Source organism: Anastrepha ludens, chromosome 3 (genome assembly GCF_028408465.1).
Source record: "Anastrepha ludens isolate Willacy chromosome 3, idAnaLude1.1, whole genome shotgun sequence".
In the NCBI taxonomy this organism is placed as follows: Eukaryota; Metazoa; Arthropoda; class Insecta; order Diptera; family Tephritidae; genus Anastrepha; species Anastrepha ludens.
The window spans coordinates 86183344-86204942 of NC_071499.1; the positions used below are offsets into that span (position 1 = coordinate 86183344).

Consider the following 21599-nt stretch of genomic DNA (forward strand, 5'->3'; position numbering starts at 1 on the left):
GTGTATACGAGTACTAACCAGACGTGTTGAGATGAGCGCATCGCTGGACAGACGTTGGCCGAAGACGAAGTTCATAACGAGGTTTAAACATAGATATGAGTGTGCATCTGTGTATGTACATGGAGTGTGTGCATAGCTCACAACATCGATAGAGCAGACAGCTAACAGACAAACGGAGAAACAAACAAACAAACATGCCAACTGATAGCTACCTCTGCATGTAAATATTCATAAAGTTGTAAGAACATACACGCACGCATATGCACACATTTACCCATAAATGTATTTTGGTGTGTAGTTGCTCATAATCATAAAAACGGAGGTAGAACCAGAGAACGTTCTTTGGCTCAGTAAATTTTTTGAGCTCTACTCATCTCCTAAACAGTGGGACACTGTGTTAGTTTTGTAACTACTAGTAACAGAAATTAAATAATCAAATTCACGTACGAGGGTGGACTAAAACGTTATTGAAAATATTAGCAGCTATATAGACTTTAAAAAGTTTTTTTCAGTATCTCTGATTTAAATTTTCGGGGAGTTATTGGTCCACCCACGTACATATAAGAATTATGAAAAACTATAGATTACATCGGCCGTCGTAGCCGAATAGGTTGGTGCGTGACTACCATTCGAAATTCACAGAGAGAACGTCGGTTCGAATCTCGGTGAAACATCAAAATTAAGAAAAACATTTTTCTAATAGCGGTCGCCCCTCGGCAGGCAATGGCAAACCTCCGAGTGTATTTCTGCCATGAAAAAGCTTCTCATAAAAAACTATATGACGTTCGGAAACGGCTTAGGTCCCTCCATTTGTGGAACAACATCAAGACGTACACCACAAATAAGGAGGAGGAGCTCGGCCAAACACCCAAAAATGGTGTACGCGCCAATTATATATATATGTATATATATAGATTAGAAATATCTGCGGTAAGATATTCGATCCGCATCTTGCCTATGTCGATTTTTTTAAACATAAGTTCGCCCGGTTGAAGGTTACTCAATTTGAGGTTAGGCTCAGGGGTTGATATTTTGACACTCCACAAGCTTAAATTCGATTTGTGTCCTGTAAGTAGTTAACTAGAAGTTTCTGCTCAAAATAATCTATACATTTCTTGACTAAAAATGTAATCTAGTGAGCACCCCACTACTTACATATATTAAGTGCATGTTAAGTTGAGACTTTGCTTAAGGTTGGTGCTTATTCCCAATGTTTAGTAAGCTGTAAACCTTTTCTTCACTTCTACTTTGCGTGTATTGAGAGCTACTTTGCATCGGGGCAATATACATATCTAATATCGCGGAAACTCATTACATTACAAACAATGGATTAATTGGTAGTGTACTCACTCCATCTGTTTGAAGTGGCGCAATAACGACTATTAACAAGCTTGCACATACCAATATTGGTTTTATAGCATACTTTTTGACTGCCATAATCGAATACTTCAGACTCAAGCTGGTTATTTAATTAAATTAACACGTTCCCTGTCCGCTGAGCCACATATGGTTCAGGAAACGTGCGCCTGATAAGCACTGATACGTTCCTGAGCCATATGTGCGTCAGGGGGTATATGAAACTTCTAAAGCAAATGATTCGACTGGATGAAACGGAACTGTCCAGTTTCTGCACTGGACGTGGTGGTACGATAATAAAGTAAAGAAAAACGCCGGGACATACGAAAAAATATTTTTATTTTACGCAGAAATCACAAATTATTTTTAATTATTTCTTATTACGACACTCCCAGGCTTATCCAAATCAGCAATCTCGGGGTCACGTCCTATGTAAATATCATAATTCCAGACAAAACACTCTTCTGTGCACAGTTTATAGATTTTCAAGCCGTATTTATGAGCTTTTCATGGGTTGTATTGACGGAAAGATATCCTGCCTCCAAACGGCATCATCTACTCGTCATTGACGGAACATTCACCAGGTGTTAGTAAGCTCTTCCAGTTATTGATAACAAGGTCCAAAAGTGGTTTTATTTTGTATAGACGTTCGTTTTGATCCCTCGGAGCTTCATTATCAACAAAGTGCCAGCAACGTAATATTAACGAGAACCGATTATATGACATGTTTATGTTGTGAAATATTGGACTTGTCGGTCAATTTTGCATTTTTGTATTGGGACAGAGATACTTTAAATAATATCAGCGGCAAACATAGATCTTTCTGTGCGGAACTACTGGTCTCCCATCGGATGCGTTCTCAGGTAGCGGATAGTTCAATGTTCGGACCAAAAAAGGACCATCATCTGGCCTAGGATGGGCGACTGTAAACAGCGTATGCCTTGCATCAAGCGGCTAACTAGCGATACGGCAATATGTGCCTCCAATAGACGCGACAGCAAGAAATAATACTAACAATAATAAACGTAGATCTTTAAATACCCATAGTTGATGGCGAAATCAAAAACAACAGCAAATTGCAGACCCAGCCGAGTCCTCTTGCTACGGCTCTCGTAAGACAATCTACATTTGCTTATAATTATCTCCACCTTTGATAGGATTGAACCCAGATAGAGCAATACATGATACCTCACGAATATTGTGTCGAAATTTCAAATCGCTGACAACAAAATTGATTAAGTAATGAGTTGCTCCGGGTTTCGAAACACGCTCGACTTTAACTCACATAATTCACCAGGTATTCCTGGTAGCTTTCTTGCTTATCCGAGATTTTAGAAGGAACTTTGCGGTCGAGTTTTAAGCAACTTACCGAGGAACCAGCGACTAGAAACAGCTGCAATTCAATATTTAGCAGTTTGTTTCAGGTTTTATCAAGCTTTATAAAAAATATAGATGACAACTATAATAAGTATGAAACTGGTATGAGTTGAGGTTGGTTAATTAGTGCGGAAATAAGGCGATACAACTTTTTTTAGTGGTACCAAATGGTTCGATGCAAAAACAATTTGGTATGTTTTTGATAATTCATCTGGCTTAAAATAATCTAATAAAGAAAATGTTCTGCGTTATTGTTATGACCTATTGAGACATACATTAGAGTGAACAAACAATGCTTGTATTTGGCGTCAAAGATTTAGACGCAGTAGTTAAATCAATTGGTTTTGTCATTGGTGTGGAATAGGGCGGCTTTTGTGTGAAATTTCTTCCTTACTGCGCGCGAGACTTTAAGGATCCTTATATTAGGCAAACGCTTTATACTTAGTTCTCTAGTATGGTCAAAGTTGGAGTCCAATTTATACGGTTTACTCCCAAAGGATCGAAAGAGTTCAACGCAGCTTTGTACAATTTGCTCTGCAATCGCTTCATTTTAAGGAGCCACGCCCGTCTTATGGAGACAAAAATAACATTGCCTATGATACGATTGTCCAGATCTACTGGAGCAAATAAGCTTCAATATTCCCGAAAGGGATGTGAGTTAAAATTTTAAAATCAAATTATTTGAAATTATGTTTAGTTTATGTTCAGTTTGTTATCCAAAGAAGGCGTATGGATGTATGCATTTGAGCGTTAAACTATGTACCATTATCATCGTATTGCCCCACAGTGCACACAATGAATGCTCGCTCTCAAGTAGGTACCATATTGATTTCTCCCACCGCTCACTCTCTGTGTATTACTATGTGAGTAGAGCATGGAAGCAAACAGGTAGACAGATACATCGAGAAAAAAATTCTTGTTATGCTGGTTTTGCAATCTGCTGCGCAGGCGCGCAGGTTGATGCTGAGTTGCTGAGATGCAGAGATTCTGAACCACTGAGATGTTTGTTATGTATTTATCGATGTGTGCATGTTTGCATGTATATACATATGTATGCAATAGCGTATGTTGCAGACGGCTGAACCACACAAACGTGCAGTGTTTTTTATGATGCTGCATTGCAGATGACTATGACGCTGGAGTTGATCGTGTTGGCGTGTCGCTGTTGAGGACGTGTTGAAGCCCTGTACCGTGTTTATCAATATCGATTGTATCAAGTGCTAGCTGGACGTAGACTGTGATTGTTGGTAAATGGGAGTTGAGTTGTTGTTACATTTTTTGTTTCATAATTTGCTACGTATTTGTTATTGCCTGAGGTTCGTCGTACTTTTGGCCCTTTTTTGGACTCTACTATGGAGCACCGACGATGACTACCTCGGCATCGGACACAAGCACAGATCCATATGTATATATGTATGTACATATACACACACACATACCGAAATACTTTTGTAAAGCGACTTTGATGATGTTTCGGTTTTTGCTGTTTCTAACTCTTGTTCTTTCTTTGCCCTTGTGTTGTTGTTGCTGTTGTTGTTCACTTTTCTTCAAACAGCCGCATACTTGAACACTTGAATGCGCTGTGCACTTGAGTTAATGCCATTGTTTTGTATTTTATGGCTTTCTTCTTCTTTTGTACTCCCGTTTACGTCGTTTTGTTCCCTATTGTTGCTTTTGTTTCGGCTTGAAAAAGCCATAACAGCATTTTCATTTTTTCTTTCGCACCTTTTGGGTAGCCGTGCAATATGCAGGAGCAGCAACACAAAAAAACAAAAAAAAAAACACTAACAACAATCAAAAGGAAGATAAGGGGAGATCTGAGGTGTAGATTCTTGAGTGCCGATTGCGCACAAGGACACGCTAATTCATAAGATCGACGACCGAAATATTATGATCAATAAGAAACAACAATGCAAAACGATCTAAGCCGCCAATTAGACTCAGGACGCTTCATTCTACAACTTCGATCCATACATTGTTCGTTCATTGTACTGCGCATTCATTCTTCATTTAGATTTCAGTTTTCTTTGATGGTTTTCTTTATCACTTTTATTTATAATGTGTTTTTGTTTTTTTTTTATAGTGACCCTTCAATTCCAGGGAATCACTAACCACTTGGCCAACTGTGAAAAAAAATCTAAACCCTACATTATAAAAATATGTAATCGACTTCAGAATGAGTATGCACTGAGTGAGGCATTAATATTCGCTTTTGATTTACATGAAAATTGCTTTAAGTGCTTTATGTACATATTTTCTCTTGTGCTTTATTTTGATTGGCAATTCAAAAGTGTATACTCAAAGTACAAAAAAAAATAATATAAATTCCTTAAAAACCCAAAAATAGCACCAGTTACGCAAATAGCAACGAGTCAGTAATATTCGATTTTGTATATAGATAATTACAGTACTATCTCGATAATCCGGACACGCGGTAGTCCGGTCACATCTATAATCCGGACAACTGCATAATTCGGACAGTTTAACATTTTTTACTCTATAATCCGGACATTTTTCAAATTTGCTTCGCAATATGTACATACATATGTATTTTAATTTTTAGTTTGCTTTGTGAGTTTTTCGTAAAATAGCGGTACTTTAACAACAATATATGTATACGAAATGCAACAGCATAAATCACGCGTTGTGTTTATTCTTTAGTGACAAACTGAATTGAGTGGGCATTATTATTATGAGCAGTGGAAAATTTAATAAAAGGGCTCATAAAACCCTTACTCTTCAGAAAAAATGTGAAATTTTAGATCGCCTTGATAAAGGAAAATCATTAAGATGGTTTGAAACAGAATTTGGTGTCAACAAATCTACTGTTTTTGACATAAAAAAGAAACGTGATGCCATTAGAAAATTCGCGACTAAATGTGAAATGAAATAGTACATACTAAATAAAAAAAATGTTTGATTATGTACAGATGTACATATTATTATGTAAGTATGATTGTACTGTATTTAATAAAACTATTTATGTAAAAAGCAACGTTTAGTTGAAAAACAAAAATCATCTATAATCCGGGCACCCCCATAGTCCGGACGACCCCTAACATTAAAGGTGTCCGGATTATCGAGATAGTACTGTACTATTTTAAGTGTAAGCTGATAATTAATACTTAATGGTTTATCATTTTTGGCATATTTCCCACTATTTTAGCTGTATTTAGATGATTTGCACCCATTCCCGCTGTGTAATATATTTCAACTCAGCAGCCCCTGTGCTTGCGGATACGATAATCTAATTCATCCCACATATTCTCTATGGGGTTGATGTCCGGAGATGGACGGATGAAGTACTTTCGGACAGTTATAAAGAAACCATTCTTGAATTAATCACGTTTGAGGTCCAGGTGATTGATTATCTTGATAAAATTTCAATGCTTTCAAAGTACCCAGTCTTTCTACGCTAGCTTTAAATTATCTTTCAAAAATCATCTTTTAGGTATGACTCCTTTTTCAAGATTCTCTAAATGAAAATCAATTTCCCAACTACACATTCATCCATAGACAACCGCACAATAATAATGATACAAAATAGTAAATAATAACTACCATTGCTGCGTATAACAGTAGGCAAGAGAGAGTGCAAAGTAATCACTCCTGGTCACTTACAGATCTATAGCAGTCAAAAACTTTATCTATATTAGCCATTGTGTGAGATAAGCTGCTATTTAAAAATATTTTGCGCCCGATCAAAACTAATTGAAGTTTAAAAGTGTTAGTACTAAGATTTTATACAATATGTCGACCAATTTTAAAGTTATACATGCCTAAATATAACTCGATTAGTGGTTAGGCGTAGTCAGAATTAAAAAACATTGATTTTTTTGCATTTTCTTAAAGCATGATATCTTAAAAATACATATTGTGTGAAAATTTGAAATGAATCCGACAAATACTTTTCGAGTTGTTCAACAATTAACAAAGGGCGCTCGGGCGCTCCGCAGCGTTGGAGAGCAAGTAGCAAAACTTTAAATGTGTTTCTCTAAAAACTATCTTTTTTGAACTGGTGATCACTGTAACTCCACCGTTTGGTAGATTTCAATAAAATGTATACTGCTTTTGAAAAACATAAAAAACTTGTGCCCGATCGAAAGATTTTTTTTTTCAAAAATTACGATTTTTTTAAACAATTATTGTCGGCTTTTTTCTCGAAAATCTGAAAAATATCTCCTGAGGCCGCCATATTGCTAATTTTGAAAAAAAAAAAACAGCTTCGATCAAGCCCAAGATTATCTATTAATAAAACTAATTTCCCTTGTCCGATTGATTTTAGATGAATCTCCAAGAACTTGTGATGAGTTATCCCTTGCGGTAACTTAATTATTAATATTTTTTTTTTGAAATTTTGCTAAAGTCAAGTCGAAACATGATGTAGTAATGCTATGCTTTTATTTTTGAAAAATACAGCAGCTGACTAGCAAAAAAAAAAGATTGAAAATCATCATTTTTTCGGGCCTCTGATTACCTCTAACCCTTAGTCAAATGCCAACCAAGAAAAAAGGTAGGAAACCCTTCCTGGAAAGGAGATGCGAAATAACATTTTGTGTTATTTGAAAACTGGTGTGTTAAAATGAGTAAAATAATATTTGCGATAATTTTATTTCAGCAGACCTAAGAAAATGTGTAAATAGGCGAAAAATCTGCAAAACAGCTTCATTTTGAATTGATAACCCCATATTTTTGAAGTCGGCTAATAAATAAATTGTTAAAGAATTATTTCATCGTGTTCGTTTACTTTGAAAACCGCATGGCGAGATAACATATTTTCGAGATAAGCGTATTTTTTACAATTATAGCTGGGCTTGTTTTGACGAATGTAGGTGCGTGTGTGTATGCTTCAATATTTATTTATTCGATTTTTCGTTTATTTGCTTATTTTTCTTTATCGTTGAATAGTTGCAGAGAAAGTTCACCCCCACTCCATACCCTGCTACGCTCTTAGTTAAATCAAATATGGGACTTTTAATTTTTTGCTCTCTGTTCACTTTCTCCCTCCGCGCGGCCGCGCATTGACTACGAGTAAAGCTGGTCACTCACTGGTGTTGTGCTTCCTTGTTTGTCTGTTTGTTTGTTTGTTTGTCACACTCGAGTTATTTCATAACAACAAAAACAATAGCAATAATGATAGTAATACGTGCAGGTACCCCATGGAGCTACACATCCACGTACACACATACATACATACATACATATGCATACATATGAATTCGAACCGAGTTATACTCATACTCGTATCTAACCAGGTCCATAAAGCTTCAGTCGCATAGTTTTGTTGCTGTTTACAACAGATAGCTAAGCAGCGCCAATTGCGGTTGTGCTCGTGTAGCTTTGTTGGCCGTTTGCATAGTATGACTAGTAGTGTCATTGCCAAGGCTAACAACATGGCTCGATAGCTGAAACAAGTTAATTTCTTCGGTAGCGTCGTCGCCAACGTCTTCGCCGTCGTGGACGCGGTTGGTTTGGTTTTTGTTGTTGGCTTTCCTTTTATTTCGGTATTGAATATTGTTGTTGCTGTGGTCGTTCTTGAAGCTGTTGTTGTTTTGGTTAACAACAAAGCACAGCTTCCTTCGTTGATTTCAGTGGCAGTTTTATTGCTTTGATTCTTTAACTTCTACTTCGCTTCATTTCGTCTTTTTTCGAACTGTGTTTTTTTTTTTTGCATTGCCGCCTCTAAGAAAAATAACACACAAAAACCACACAATCGTTTTGTGGTCTACGTAGTAAACGCGCGCGGTAAAAGGAGGAGAAGTTAAGGAATTCGAACATTCTTGTTCGGTCATATGCAATTAAGTTTCTTCTTGGTGAAAAATACATGCATTCATATGTACACGCATAAGTATATGTGTATGTGCGTACAAATTTCATGGTATCAGTGGTGTGGTGTGGGAGGAGAGAAGGCCAGCTACTAGTCTTTCAAAGCCTTTTCAAGTAATTTTCTACACGCAACGGCTCTTAACGAGAATCTACACTATAGCGCCAATCAGAGTTCGTTCTCGGTCTGGTAAAAAGTAAAAAAACATATCAAATCAATCACAAGTTCCTTACATCTAAGACACAAAATATGAACAATAATGTTATGTAGAATACTGCGAGGATCAGTTATTTGGAAGTCATTATGCCTATACCTTTCTGATGACCTAGGCAAAATTTCAATGAATAATGACTTAGTGATTTCGCTGGCTAGCTCACGTATGGCCTCCTTCGCATTACAATGATCCAGTGGCGTCGACTAAGTGCTTTTATTGTAAGTGATTGCCTCAGGGGTTTTCAGTGCAATCAAGGGCTTGACATTGGCGTCCGTAGCGCCAGGCTTGTCGTGTTCAGTTTTTTTTGAGTATATAGCAATCAACACAATCAATAACTCTAAATATAAGGAGTCAAAATGACTAAAAGACTTTCGGGCATGTGCTTTATATGGAAGGAAATTCTCAGAATCGTATACAATAACTGATCAAAATGATCGGGCAGGTTCTGTGATTAATTTCCGAGTGAGTTTGATTGAAATTTTTTGTCAACTGCACTGAAATTTACAGGGAAGTAAATTACAGAACCTGCTCGAATGTTCTTTGATTCTGCTTTCGAGAGAAGCTTTATTTTTAGATGATCATCCAGAATTCTTTTTCACTTACTGGTCAAGTTTATGCTTTGCAGTTTCGTTTTTTACTCTACAGAATTTCCGCATTTTCGCAATTAAATTCCTACTTTATTCGGTTAATATGGTACATAGTTCAGCAGCATTCCTGTAATATTTCATGTGTTGTTCTTGGATAGCCTCAATTATAGAATTCTAAAATTTCATTGGAATTCAGCAATTATGCCAGATTGTTATATTATAATTTTCTATGAACTTCTTACTCTTCTTACCTCCTTACCTATACTATAGAAGAGCTCTGGGTGTGTAAACAAATTTGATTATCCTTTATTTATGTGTTTATCAGCAATCGAAAGAAGACGATACTCAGAAAATGTAAACTTTATTGGTCATGCCAAGGTCAGCTTACTAAGGCAAGTTTGTTAGAATCAGAACATTTGAATGATAGATGGAGCATGAGAGGTCTATAATAAAAAAGATTCCAAAAAGGTATTTACTCTAAAAAGAAAACCCATGTTGCCTACGGCACTTGCAAAGTAGGGTTATGACCCAACTGGGCCCAACTGTACATATACATATTAAGAATTTTCATAGACTAATTAGGCTATTCATTCAAACGCGTTGTATTTTGCTATGATCAGTGCTGTGCTGAACTCAATGTCTGAAGTCTTCCAATTCGAAGTGATAAATGTTTAAAGAGTTATTTATTATTACCGCTATAGCCGTAGCCCAATTAGTTGGTTTGTGACTACCATTCGCAGGTTCGAACCTCCGTGCATGAAACACCAAAATTATAGAAAAATTGTTTTCTAGTAGCGGTCGCCTCTCGGCAGACATTGACAAACCTCCGTCATAAAAAGCTTCTCCTAAAACATATCTGCCATTCGGAGTTGGCTTAAAACTGTAGGCCTCTCTATTTGTGGAACAATATCAAGACACACACCGTAAAAAGAAGGACTACCAAACACCCAAAAAAGGGTATACGCGCCAATTATATACACTTTATTTTATTTCAATAACACCTCAAATCTCTTTTCTTCCATTTCTTGTTGATTTTGACCAATAACTTCCCCCCAACTAACTATAATACGCCGGACTGTGATCCCTTAAACAAAATGTGCCGACACAGTCACTGTCTCCTATTTGTTCATGAAATACGACTGCACCAACATTGCCCACATTACCATAAAATGGACGGCAGCTACAAGACAACAAAACTGAAGACGATGACGCCGACTCCTAGCAGTAACCACGAAATGCCTAGCGCAGTTCACATAATAACAAACAAACTTTTTGTGTGTGTACGATTCAAAGACAATGTACCCCACAGTAATTCGTTCTGGCACAAGTTAAAAACAGTTATGAATGATGTTCAAGTAAATGCAGTATAGGACTAGGTGGCGAACGTAGTCGAAACGAAGATAAAACACGACCTTAATGCCAACTGACAAGCGAATCTCCGAGTGGATTTCTGCAGTGAAAAACTTTTTATAAAAACAGTATATTATAGTCCGCCGTAGTTGAATAGGTTGGTTGGTTGCATGAAACACCAAATGATAGAAAAAGTTGTTCAATCCTCTGAGTAAATTTTTGTCATAAAAGAGCTGCTCATAAAAACCACTTGCCGTACGATTTTTATCCGCTTCAGTCTTATCCTAAAAAAGTAAGCACATGGACTGGCACTGGTCCAAAAGCGGCAAGTTCCGTGTTCGTCCTGAGACAGTTCATTTTACCGTCGGGTATATAAACATGTACTCGGAATTGTGTATGTACGATAAAGAATCTAGGTAGTAACGTGGTTTTTTGTTTACTATCTTACGGCTACAAACACGCTGATGCTCTAGAGTTGGCACATCACCAGCCACGGTCTACTGATACTCGTACTCACTCTACTCGAATGGTCGTAAAAGAGGTTACTTGTATGAATGTGGGCTCATAATAAATACTACTATTCGTAGCAACGAACAATCACAACATTAACACCAACAACAAGAAAAACAACAGCAACTGAAATGCCTACTTTTTACAAACACTTTGCTTAATCATTTATATACGAGTGTTTACGCTTAAAGCCCGCTTGGTATGTGGAAAAACTAGGTACGACTACGTTGTGTGCGTGTCGTCGACGGAAACGGGTTCTGGCACTGAAATGCCAAAGAATACGCCACAAACCGTGTCGTTGGACCATTGGACCCTCCCCCTGTCACCTTGTGGAGTTTTGCACACTTGTAATGTTGTTATGCGTATGAACGTAAACGTGGAGTAAGCACAGCAGTCATGTTGTTTTTGTTTTGTATTGCTTTATGGTGAGTGAGTGAAGGGGAGTGAATGGTGAGTATAGTGTTTTGTTAAGAGGAATGCGGTGAGGTATTACATATCGTGGCATGCTGTTCTCGGCAACAAAATGGCCTTGAACAAAAGAAGAAGAAAACGAGGAAGAAGAGTCCGGTAGCAGAAAATAATACGTTTGAAGTGGGACTTGCATTTAAACATACAGGGTGGTTCTTTGGACTGATTTGTAAAAAATTAATAAAAAAATGAAAGATGTTAAAAGGTAAAAAGTAAATGCAGCAAATGTAGTCGAAAGGGGGGCGAAATGAAAATGTTACTCTACTACCATGCGTAGAGAGGCAGTTGATATACAAAATTCAAGTACGTCTGCTAGTATGCATTATCATGTTGTATTGAGTTATAAGCAACATATACCGGATCAAACTATTTCTCATACCGCTGTACTTCACGAGATTCATTAATTTTCACTAAGGTGGCTGCAACTATTAGGAAAATGCAAAATAAGCAGGTCCAATGGCACAGTACTTACACCCTATGTAGCCATTGAAGCAACCAAGGCTTTATTAGCGGACCATAGTAAGTTTGGGCTTAACCGAGTACTACTTTGAAAGGCATGTGGCTACCATGCAACTTATACTTACACTTATAGTGGCTCGTGTGGTTTTTTATGAGAAAAAAATAATAGTAGGGACTGGTGAAAGAGCGCATCGTCCGACTGCTCGCTATCATATTCATAGGCATATTCTACACTCGAAAAAGTACTTCCGTCCTCTTCTTTGAGCCTTTCAGAATAAGGAACAGTTGACAATGTCTCTACTCTCCTTCGGTAAATCCCTTCCCAAGATGAGTTAGGCACAACATTATGTATCACAGAACCATCCGCGTCTCATACGAGATATTATTCTGGCTGACTGCAATACTCCAGTGAATTCAAAGGTATTAGCAGTAGTGTCAGTGGAGCTCTCTTATTTCATTTTCGTTATCAGCTTTCTCTCCTTACACCTCTCTTCAGAGTGCTCAAGGTAAACTTCTTCCTACTATTAAAAGGTCTCTGACAGTAAAGTTATTACCGACTTTTATCCTTTTCTGGCAACAAAATCATCCTGAAAAATATCTGATCAATAATAGCAATCTACCTTCCTTCGATATCGGATACTTAGTTCGTGGTTGGTGTTTCCACACTTAGCAAGTTTCACCAAATTAATCTACCTCCCACCATCCCCCAACTACCTGGGACATACTGGATATATGTAATAGGACTATGAATAAGTTCGTGCGGTTTTACAACAAATGGCGTAACTTGATTATTATTCCATCGATCCACATTTCCAAACATTCATTGGAGAGCTACTGTCGTAAGGCACAAACGTCAGTATAAGTTTTTTATTTGAAGCGTAAACAACAATATTTTTACCACACTTGAAAATGTCGAATTTCGTGCCAAATAATGTGTTTTTGCGGGGAATTCTTCTTCATTATTTTAATATGAAGAAAAAAGCAGCCGAAAGTCATCGTATCTTGGTGGAAGTTTATGGTGAGCATGCTCTATCTGAGCGAACGTGCCAGAAGTGGTTTGCACGCTTTAAAAGTGGTGATTTTGGCTTGGAAGACGAAGAACGCGAGGGTGCGCCGCCAAAGTTCATGGATACCGAATTGGAGGAATTGCTCGATCAAGATCCGGCTCAAACGCAAGAAGAGGTTGCAAAAACTTTGGGAGTTGATCAATCAACCATTTCCAAACGTTTAAAAGCCATGGGAATGATCCGAAAGGTAGGCCATTGGGTGCCGTATGAATTGAAGCCAAGAGACGTTGAACGCCGTTTTATGGCATGCGAACAACTGCTTCAACGGCACAAAAGAAAGGGTTTTTTGCATCGAATTGTGACTGGCGATGAAAAGTGGGTCCATTACGACAATCCAAAACGTCGGGCAACGTATGGATACCCTGGCCATGCTTCAACATCGACGTCGGCGCAGAATATTCATGGCCTGAAGGTTATGCTGTGTATCTGGTGGGACCAGCTGGGTGTTGTGTATTATGAGCTACTGAAACCGAATGAAACGATTACGGGGGATGTCTACCGACGACAATTGATGCGTTTGAGCCGAGCACTGCGAGAAAAACGGCCGCAATACGCCGATAGACACGACAAAGTTATTTTGCAACATGACAATGCTCGGCCACATGTTGCACAAGTGGTCAAAACATACTTAGAAACGCTCAAATGGGATGTCCTACCCCACCCGCCGTATAGTCCAGACCTTGCGCCATCCGATTACTATCTCTTCCGATCGATGCAACATGGCCTGGCTGACCAGCACTTCCGTAATTACGATGAAGTCAAAAAATGGATCGATTCGTGGATTGCGGCAAAACCGACCGAATTTTTCACAAAGGGAATCCGTGAATTGCCAGAAAGATGGGAAAAAGTAGTAGTAAGCGATGGACAATATTTTGAATATTAAATTTGTAACCATTTTACGTCAATAAAGTTTCAAATTTCGAAAAAAACCGCACGAACTTATTCATAGTCCTATTACGTACATACGTCACACTCCAGTCATAAGTCTCCAACTTTTGGAACCGAGATTGAGATTAACTTGAGTTAGTTGAGTTGAGCTCAACTAAAAGAATAGGTCTTAATTCGCACTTTTTAATTTCTGCGGAGTAGTAATCGGTTTTGGGAATATATGGGTGTGTGAAATTTATTGCTGAATAGCAACGATTATGATAGATTACAAGATTGCAACAATACAACAGTAGAGTCAAAGCAAATGTCCAATTATTACGTCAAAAAATCAGCTGATTCTGTCAAATTCACTGGGAGCGGTAGCGCTCCAGAATATAGAATACAAGGTTGCGCAGGTTGAAAGGGGAAAAGAGCGCAACTTTAGCATAACGTAAGTGTAGATGAATTGTGTGGGAGAATTAAGAACCGAGCGTCAAAATAGCAAAGATTTGTAAACAAAAACGGAAAGATTGATTAGGTTAATGTAAACAAAGACAAAAATTTATAGTAGAATAGAAAGAAACAAGTTGTTTGTAGGAGTAAACATAAATAAAGTGAATAAAAGTATACAATAGCTTATTCTGTCAAATTAATTGAGAACCGGGTAGCGGTACTACGATATGTGCAGTGTTTTGCATTCTCGCAATCGAGGCTGAGTATTAGGATTCTTCAGGTCAAACCCTCTATAATACGATTTGCCAGAAATTTTGATGCTCGATTGCAAACGAAATCAAATATTTTTTTAAAATATTTATTCTATGTATGACAAAAGAATAAATGTAAGCCACAACCATCTACGAACAAGTAAAGCACGAGAAAAAAAACAAGCAAATGATTTCTATACAATAACGACATGCCCATATTTACAATAATTTACAACTTTTCACTCAGCCCTCTCATTCACTCTTTGCCATATTTTGGTAGTCTGTGCTCTCTTCACTATCACACATTTTTACATTTCCTCTCTCAGCGCATTGCCTCGCACATTGGTCGTGGTTAGCCTTGCCTGAGGGCTGCTGTTGTTGCTGCTGCTACTACTACTGTTGCCACTCCACAGAACCGGTCTATTTTTAGCCAAAAGCCATGGCTCATCAGTGTAATTTTTAATGTTTGTCTGGAAGTGGCCGGGCTTTTGGCTGCCAACTATCGCCTTATGAACTTACAGCCTAACGCATAACGCACAACACAACAATCCAATTTACACATTTCAGTACATACATGCAAAATGGAAACGTTTGTCGAGGATGGCATATAATCTTTTACGCTGCGTAGTTTTTTAATTGAAGAACAACAACAACAGCAACAGCAATCGAGGAAGAAAAATGAATACTACAGTAAAGTAAGAAAATAGTAAGTTGGCGTTTATATGGACAATAATCATCCGCGCAAGTAGCAACAGCGACTTACATTTACAGACTACCACTCATACGCCCCGCATACCCCGGATGCCCCGTATATTCGGTGCATAGCACAAGTGGTGCAGCGTGGCGGCGCCGGCCAATGTTCACTGCTTGCTGCTGGCACAACTAAGAAGTTGCTGTGTTGGCGTTTAATTTGAAATCGAAAATATTTTTGTTGTTGTTTTTTTCTGTTTTGTAAAGTTTTGAATTACAAAATCAGCAACGAAATTGAAAACGGTGATAAATTTGTACACATTACACATTTATTTATTCGCAATAAGCACTTCAATTTGTTATGCAATCTGAGTGATTCAATACGACCATCTATCAAGCAATCATCTAGTAAAGTATTTTTCGTCTTATAACTTTTTTGAATTTATTTTAGTTTTTTGTGTTCGCTTTTTTGTTCTTATTTGCCCAGTTAACCGCTTTTTCAACGCTCCGCATGTTCTTATTGTTGCTGCGAATTTATTTGTTTGTAGTGTGTATGTACGAGTATTTTTTGCTTTCTTACTTTACGTCCACTTCATGTGCCTGCATATTTTATACAATTTTTTTATTACTTTTTTATTGAGTTTTTAATTCTTTTAATTTTCGTATTCGGTTTTTTTGTTTATATTTTGCTTGTTTGCATTTTTACAGCTACGTATGTATGTGTGTACATATATGTACATATACATATGTACGAATTTGCTGTCGGCAACAACATTTTATATCGGAATAATTCGCATCCGTTGTCGCCGCCAGTGTTTGTTGCTGTGACTGTTGATTTGTTCTCGCCTCCACACGTCACGTTGTGCCGGACAATCTTGCCACTGGAATTGAGATTCGTACTCTGCGGACTTGCAAATGCGGCCACTTAAGTCTATACACAGATACTTCGCCACACAGTAGTCGATTTGCGCGCATTCGCCCGTCACTTGGTCAGTCGTTGGGTTTGTTTGAATGCCCGTCTGTCTGTTACTCTCCTTTCAATGGAGTTGGTTTTTTACTTTTATTTTATTGGCGACTGCCATATGTGGCTACTGCGGTTGTTATTGTCATTGTCGATTTTCATTTTCATTTGCGTATCTACGGAACAAAACTGCTGAGCGAGCACACGAACATGACTTCACCGAGCGGCACAATTTGCCAACACGCGCATCGCCTTACAACGACCACAGCGCGTACACTTCTGAATACTGAATCGAAGCGAAATCATTTCGCACTCCATAGCGATTTGCTGTTGATAGACCCTACCGACGGGCAACAAAATACGCATATATATGTATGTACAAATATACAAGTATGTGGGTATGTGCAGAAATTCATCGACTCCTCACAATAAAGTCACCTAGGCATCGAGGTGGGACTGTGGAGGAGCCGACTCCGTCCAACCATACATGGAATAGACTTCGAAGGTATTTCGAGCTAAGTACTTGTATTTATATACATATATACAATACATATGTATATAAAAGGCAACAAATAAATAAATATACAAAAACAACAATCGCTATTCTTCATCATAGTTATCAGCTGTTGTTAGTGTGAGCTTGTGTATGTTTATGATTATGTGGAGGCGTTGGATCGTTATCCATGGGCATGGGGTGGATGGAGGCATGATGCGCGTTCATTGTTTGCGAATTATCATCAAGTAACGTAGCGGTACAGACCACAATACGCGACGTAATAGAAAATCAGCTGCTTGCTACACAAATGCATGCTGTTCACTGCTCGCCGTGCGGATTAAATTACATGAAAGGATACTCGTGTGTGTATATAACTACTAAGGGCATCGATAAAAAGTGTAAATAATGGTTGAATCTATTTTCGTTAGCAACATAACCTCAAGCATGATTCTAGGCACCATACATGGAGTGCTAGGAATAGACTAATTGGAATTTGACGTCAGTGGCAGTGCAAAGTGTTGTATTGTGGCGGAGTGAGGGCCTTTCGGTGTCTAAATAAGTAAATCTCAAAGGAACAAAAGGGCAATTAATGGGCTTACGCAAAAAAGTTGCAGTATTTCAAAGAGAGAGAGAAGCAGATCTCGTGGGACCACCCAAGTCTAGTGATTGTACAGTATTTCATAACAGCTGTGGAAGCTCTATTTTGCAGCCATTCCAGATTATCACTTCAGGAATGTAATTCATAAATTGGAACAACTGTATTGGTGTTCAGATAGACTATATTAAATAAGAAAGTGTATTTCAAACCATAAACTTGTATTCTTCTTATCGAACCGCTTATTCAAAAACCTAGTATTTACATATACTGTGTGTTTGGCGTATGTTCTTAAACTTAAGTAAATATGTTTTTAGCAAAATATTAGTCTTTAACTCTCCATTGGCCACCCGGGACCGGCCAGACTTCCTTTTTCGACTTACTATCATATATTTCTTACGGCGGCCACCGTAGCCGAATGGGTTGGTGCGTAACTACCATTCGGAATTCAGAGAGAACGTAGGTTCGAATATCGGCTAAGCACCAAAATGAAGAAAAACATTTTTTTAACAGCGGTCGCCCCTCGGCAGCAATGGCAAACCTTCGAGTGTACGAGTATTTCTGCCATGAAAAAGCTCCTCTTAAAAATATCTGCCGTTCGAAGTCGGCTTGAAAGTGTAGGTCCCTCCATTCGTGGAACAACATTAAGACGCACGCCACAAATAGGGTGAGGAGCTTGGTCAAACATATATATATAAAGGGTTTTCCAATAAGAGGTGTTACTCCCGTAAAAGATCAATGGTTCCGTTGCTTGTGTGGCAGGTAGTGCCATCTTGTTGAAAATAAACGTTGTCCAGATCAATATCATCCAATGCCGGCCACAAAAAATTGATAGCGCGATTGTAACTGTTGCTCCAGCTTCAGTGTCGAAAAAGTAAGGTCCAATGACTCCGCCGGATCATAAACCGCACCAAACAGTCACACGTTGAGGATAGAGAGGCTTTTCAACAATAACTCTTGGATTTTCTGAGCCCCAGATCCGAAAATTTTGCTTGTTGACGAAGCCACCGAGGTGGAAATGGGTCTCATCTTTTAAGATGATTTTTTGATGGAGTTCCGGATTATTTTCATGCGTTTCAACGCCCCAATCAGCAAAAATACGACGTTGTTGATGAGCGGCCGGCTTGAGTTATTGTGTTAACTGGACTTTACAAGCCTTAAGACCCAATGCTTTATGCAAAATACGGTGTAATGACGTTTATGGAATGCCTAATTCCCAAGAACGACGAGGAATGGACAAACCTGGGTTTTCTTCAACACTTCCGGCTACAACAGGAATATTTTCAGCTGTTCTTGAGCGACGTGCACGGGTTTTATTCTCACATCACTAACTTGTCCCAACAGCTCGAATTTTTTCACCAATTTCTGTATTGCGGTCCGACAAGGCGCTTCACGGTGACCCAAAAATGTTCGTGTTTTACGAACTGTCTCTGCCAAATTTTCACCCTTTTTATAATGAATTTTAATATTGGAAATACCTTCATATATTTATATATATATATTACATACATATATATTTCTATTAGAGCTAACGACTTGAGCTTCCAGCTAGCTTCCTAAAAGTTAATTTTCTATCAATTTATGGATAAAAAGGATCCTCGAACAAGACGACAAAAAGAGGCTCCCGTTCGTTCAGAGCATAAGCAGCCAAAAAACATTGCACTCTTTTAATAAAATCCGTTAACATGCAAGTTTATTTACATTTTAAGCCAGCGTCCTTTTTTCTTATTTCGAACTTTAACTCGACTTAAAATGTAATCGAGCAAAAGCAAAAAGCAGAACACCTAATTTTGGGTTTTCACAAGAAGATGTTCTGAAGACAATCGAAAATACGTATTACCTGTCAAGCAAGAGAAAACTTGTTTGTAGAGCCTAGACGTCCAGACTGTAATAGAGGCAATTCGCTTTCACTTGACTTCGGTTTGTTTGGGTATTCATTCCGAGTCCATTGAATTTTGGTAATAGTAAATAAAGTAGCCGCCGTAGCCCAATGGGTTGGTGAGCGACTACCGTTCCAAAGTGCCCAGGCTCGAACTTCCGAAATGATAAAAAAGATTTTTCTAATAGCGGTCCCCAGTCGGCAGACCATGACGAACCTCCGAGCGTATTTCTGTCATGAAAAAGCTCCTCATAAAAAATCATCTGCCGTTCAGATGTCGTAAAAAATGAGCAATTTCTCCGTATGAAGGACAATTTTTAGGTGTGCGTCAGAAACACGGAAAATTTCGGCATAAACACAAGTTTGAGAAATGGTGAAACGACTTCTTAATTTTTTCCAGATTCAATCTTATCTGGCTTTTGCTTCGCATTTAGAACGGATTTTCATTTTGGTAAAATCGAGTCCATGTTGCATTCATAGAAGGATTCTGTACAGCTTCTAATATGTATATGTAGTTAGTTAAAATTTTTATTTTGGAGCGTAAAAAGGGCCAACAAATTATTAGAAAATTATAAACAATTTAAAATTTTGTATGCATTGAAATATTTAACAAAAAAAAATGTATTGACATAAGCAATTTATGGCGCTAAATATAGAAGAGATGGGCCGGATTAATTCTATACAATCCGCCATTTTCGTAATTTTAGCGTATTCTGCTAGTAGGGTTTCTGCTATTGACCCTAGAACACTACACAAATTTGCATGAACTTTTACTTCTGTGGGCGTTCAGGTACCTTAGCATGCAGTACTCCATAGCATCAATAAGTGGTAATAAAAAGTTTTCTGGAAATTCATCAAGCACATGTTAGTAAGTGAGAAAGAGAAAGAAATTTAAATTGTGCCGCCACGCACAAAAGAAATATTCGTAAAATATACCAGGGTGTCGCATTAGGGTACGATTGTCGCATCAAGTTCAATCAGTTGACGCCGTCAGATATTCTACTTTTATCGAAAGAAGTTCATAAGCTTATCATCTGTACCAGCCCAGTCAGTTCTATACAACTCTTTCCGAAAACGTCCAGAAAAGGGAGGTCAAAAAATTAAAACTTACTTTCTCTAAGGTTAAAATGCTGGCACTGAATCGATTGAAGGTTATTACCTAAATCATTGATGCCGGTCGAAGGTGGTAATTGATTTCATGAGTGTTTTGCTGAAAATTTGAATGCTTGGTAATGGCATTGATTTCAGATATGAGCGATATCATGAATTTGGACATTGTCGTCAATTCTTCTAATAATTGGTTTGTTTGTGGGTTTGAGTCAATAAAAAATAAACTGAAAATATTGAAAAAAGAATGTAGTATATTAATTTTGATATTTATTCAGAGTTGAAAATTGTTGTATAGAGTTTTTAAAGTGAAATATCTTAGGTAACTTTTAATATTTTTGTAAAAACAATTTTATAATTTTTGAGAGAAAAATTAGTTTTTTTGTTAAAGATTTCTGAAATAATGTCAAACATTTCTGAAAATATCAAAAAAAATGTAATAATTTTGAGATTTATTCAGAGCTGAAATTTTTTACAGTAAAATATCTTCGGTTACTTTTAATATATTATTTTTACATAATTTGTTGTTTTTGGGGGAAAAATTTGTTTTTTTGTAAAAAATTTTTAGAGAAACATTTTTTTCCATCAATTCTTTTCTTTTGGGTTTGTTTGTAGGTAGGATTGATAATAAAAAATAAACTGAGATATTATATTAAAAAAAATTAATAAGTTTGAGGTTTATTCAAATTTGAAAATTTAATATTTCTAATTTTAAGGGAAAAAATAATTTTTTTGTACAACAATTTGGTTTTCGACAATTCTTCCTACAATTGCTTTCATTCTATATTAGACTAGACTTTTTAAAACGAAAAAAAAAATTTTAATTTTATTTGTTTGATAGATATTTTGTATGGATATAGAGAAGGAGGTAAATGGAATCGCAATGGAATTGATCAAGTTACATTTACACAAACGTGAAAAATGACGAAACATTTATCAAACTCATGAAAGGTATGTTCAATTTCGATTGTGCATCAGACGTTAAATAGTCAACAACACTATGAGGCAACATCATCGATTTGATTTTTTCAAGACACATTACACTGGAAACACTCCCTTTCATTTCCTACTTTTCCTATCATCGTCCT

General features: G+C 37.4%; 1 protein-coding gene across 3 annotated transcripts in view; it reads right to left on the bottom strand.

The window, feature by feature from the left end:
• The window catches only part of LOC128858366 (ataxin-1), a 55803-nt gene that overhangs the window by 5598 nt on the left and 28606 nt on the right, over window positions 1-21599 (bottom strand). The window contains exon 1 of one of the 3 annotated variants that reach the window (XM_054094563.1): window positions 15547-16986. The exons of 1 other annotated variant lie outside the window; for it this stretch is intronic. The gene's annotated coding sequence lies outside the window, so the exon portion shown is untranslated. Of the gene's footprint in view, window positions 1-18; window positions 5044-15546; window positions 16987-21599 lie in introns of those variants that run through there. One more of the 3 variants, XM_054094565.1, reaches the window with a different exon arrangement.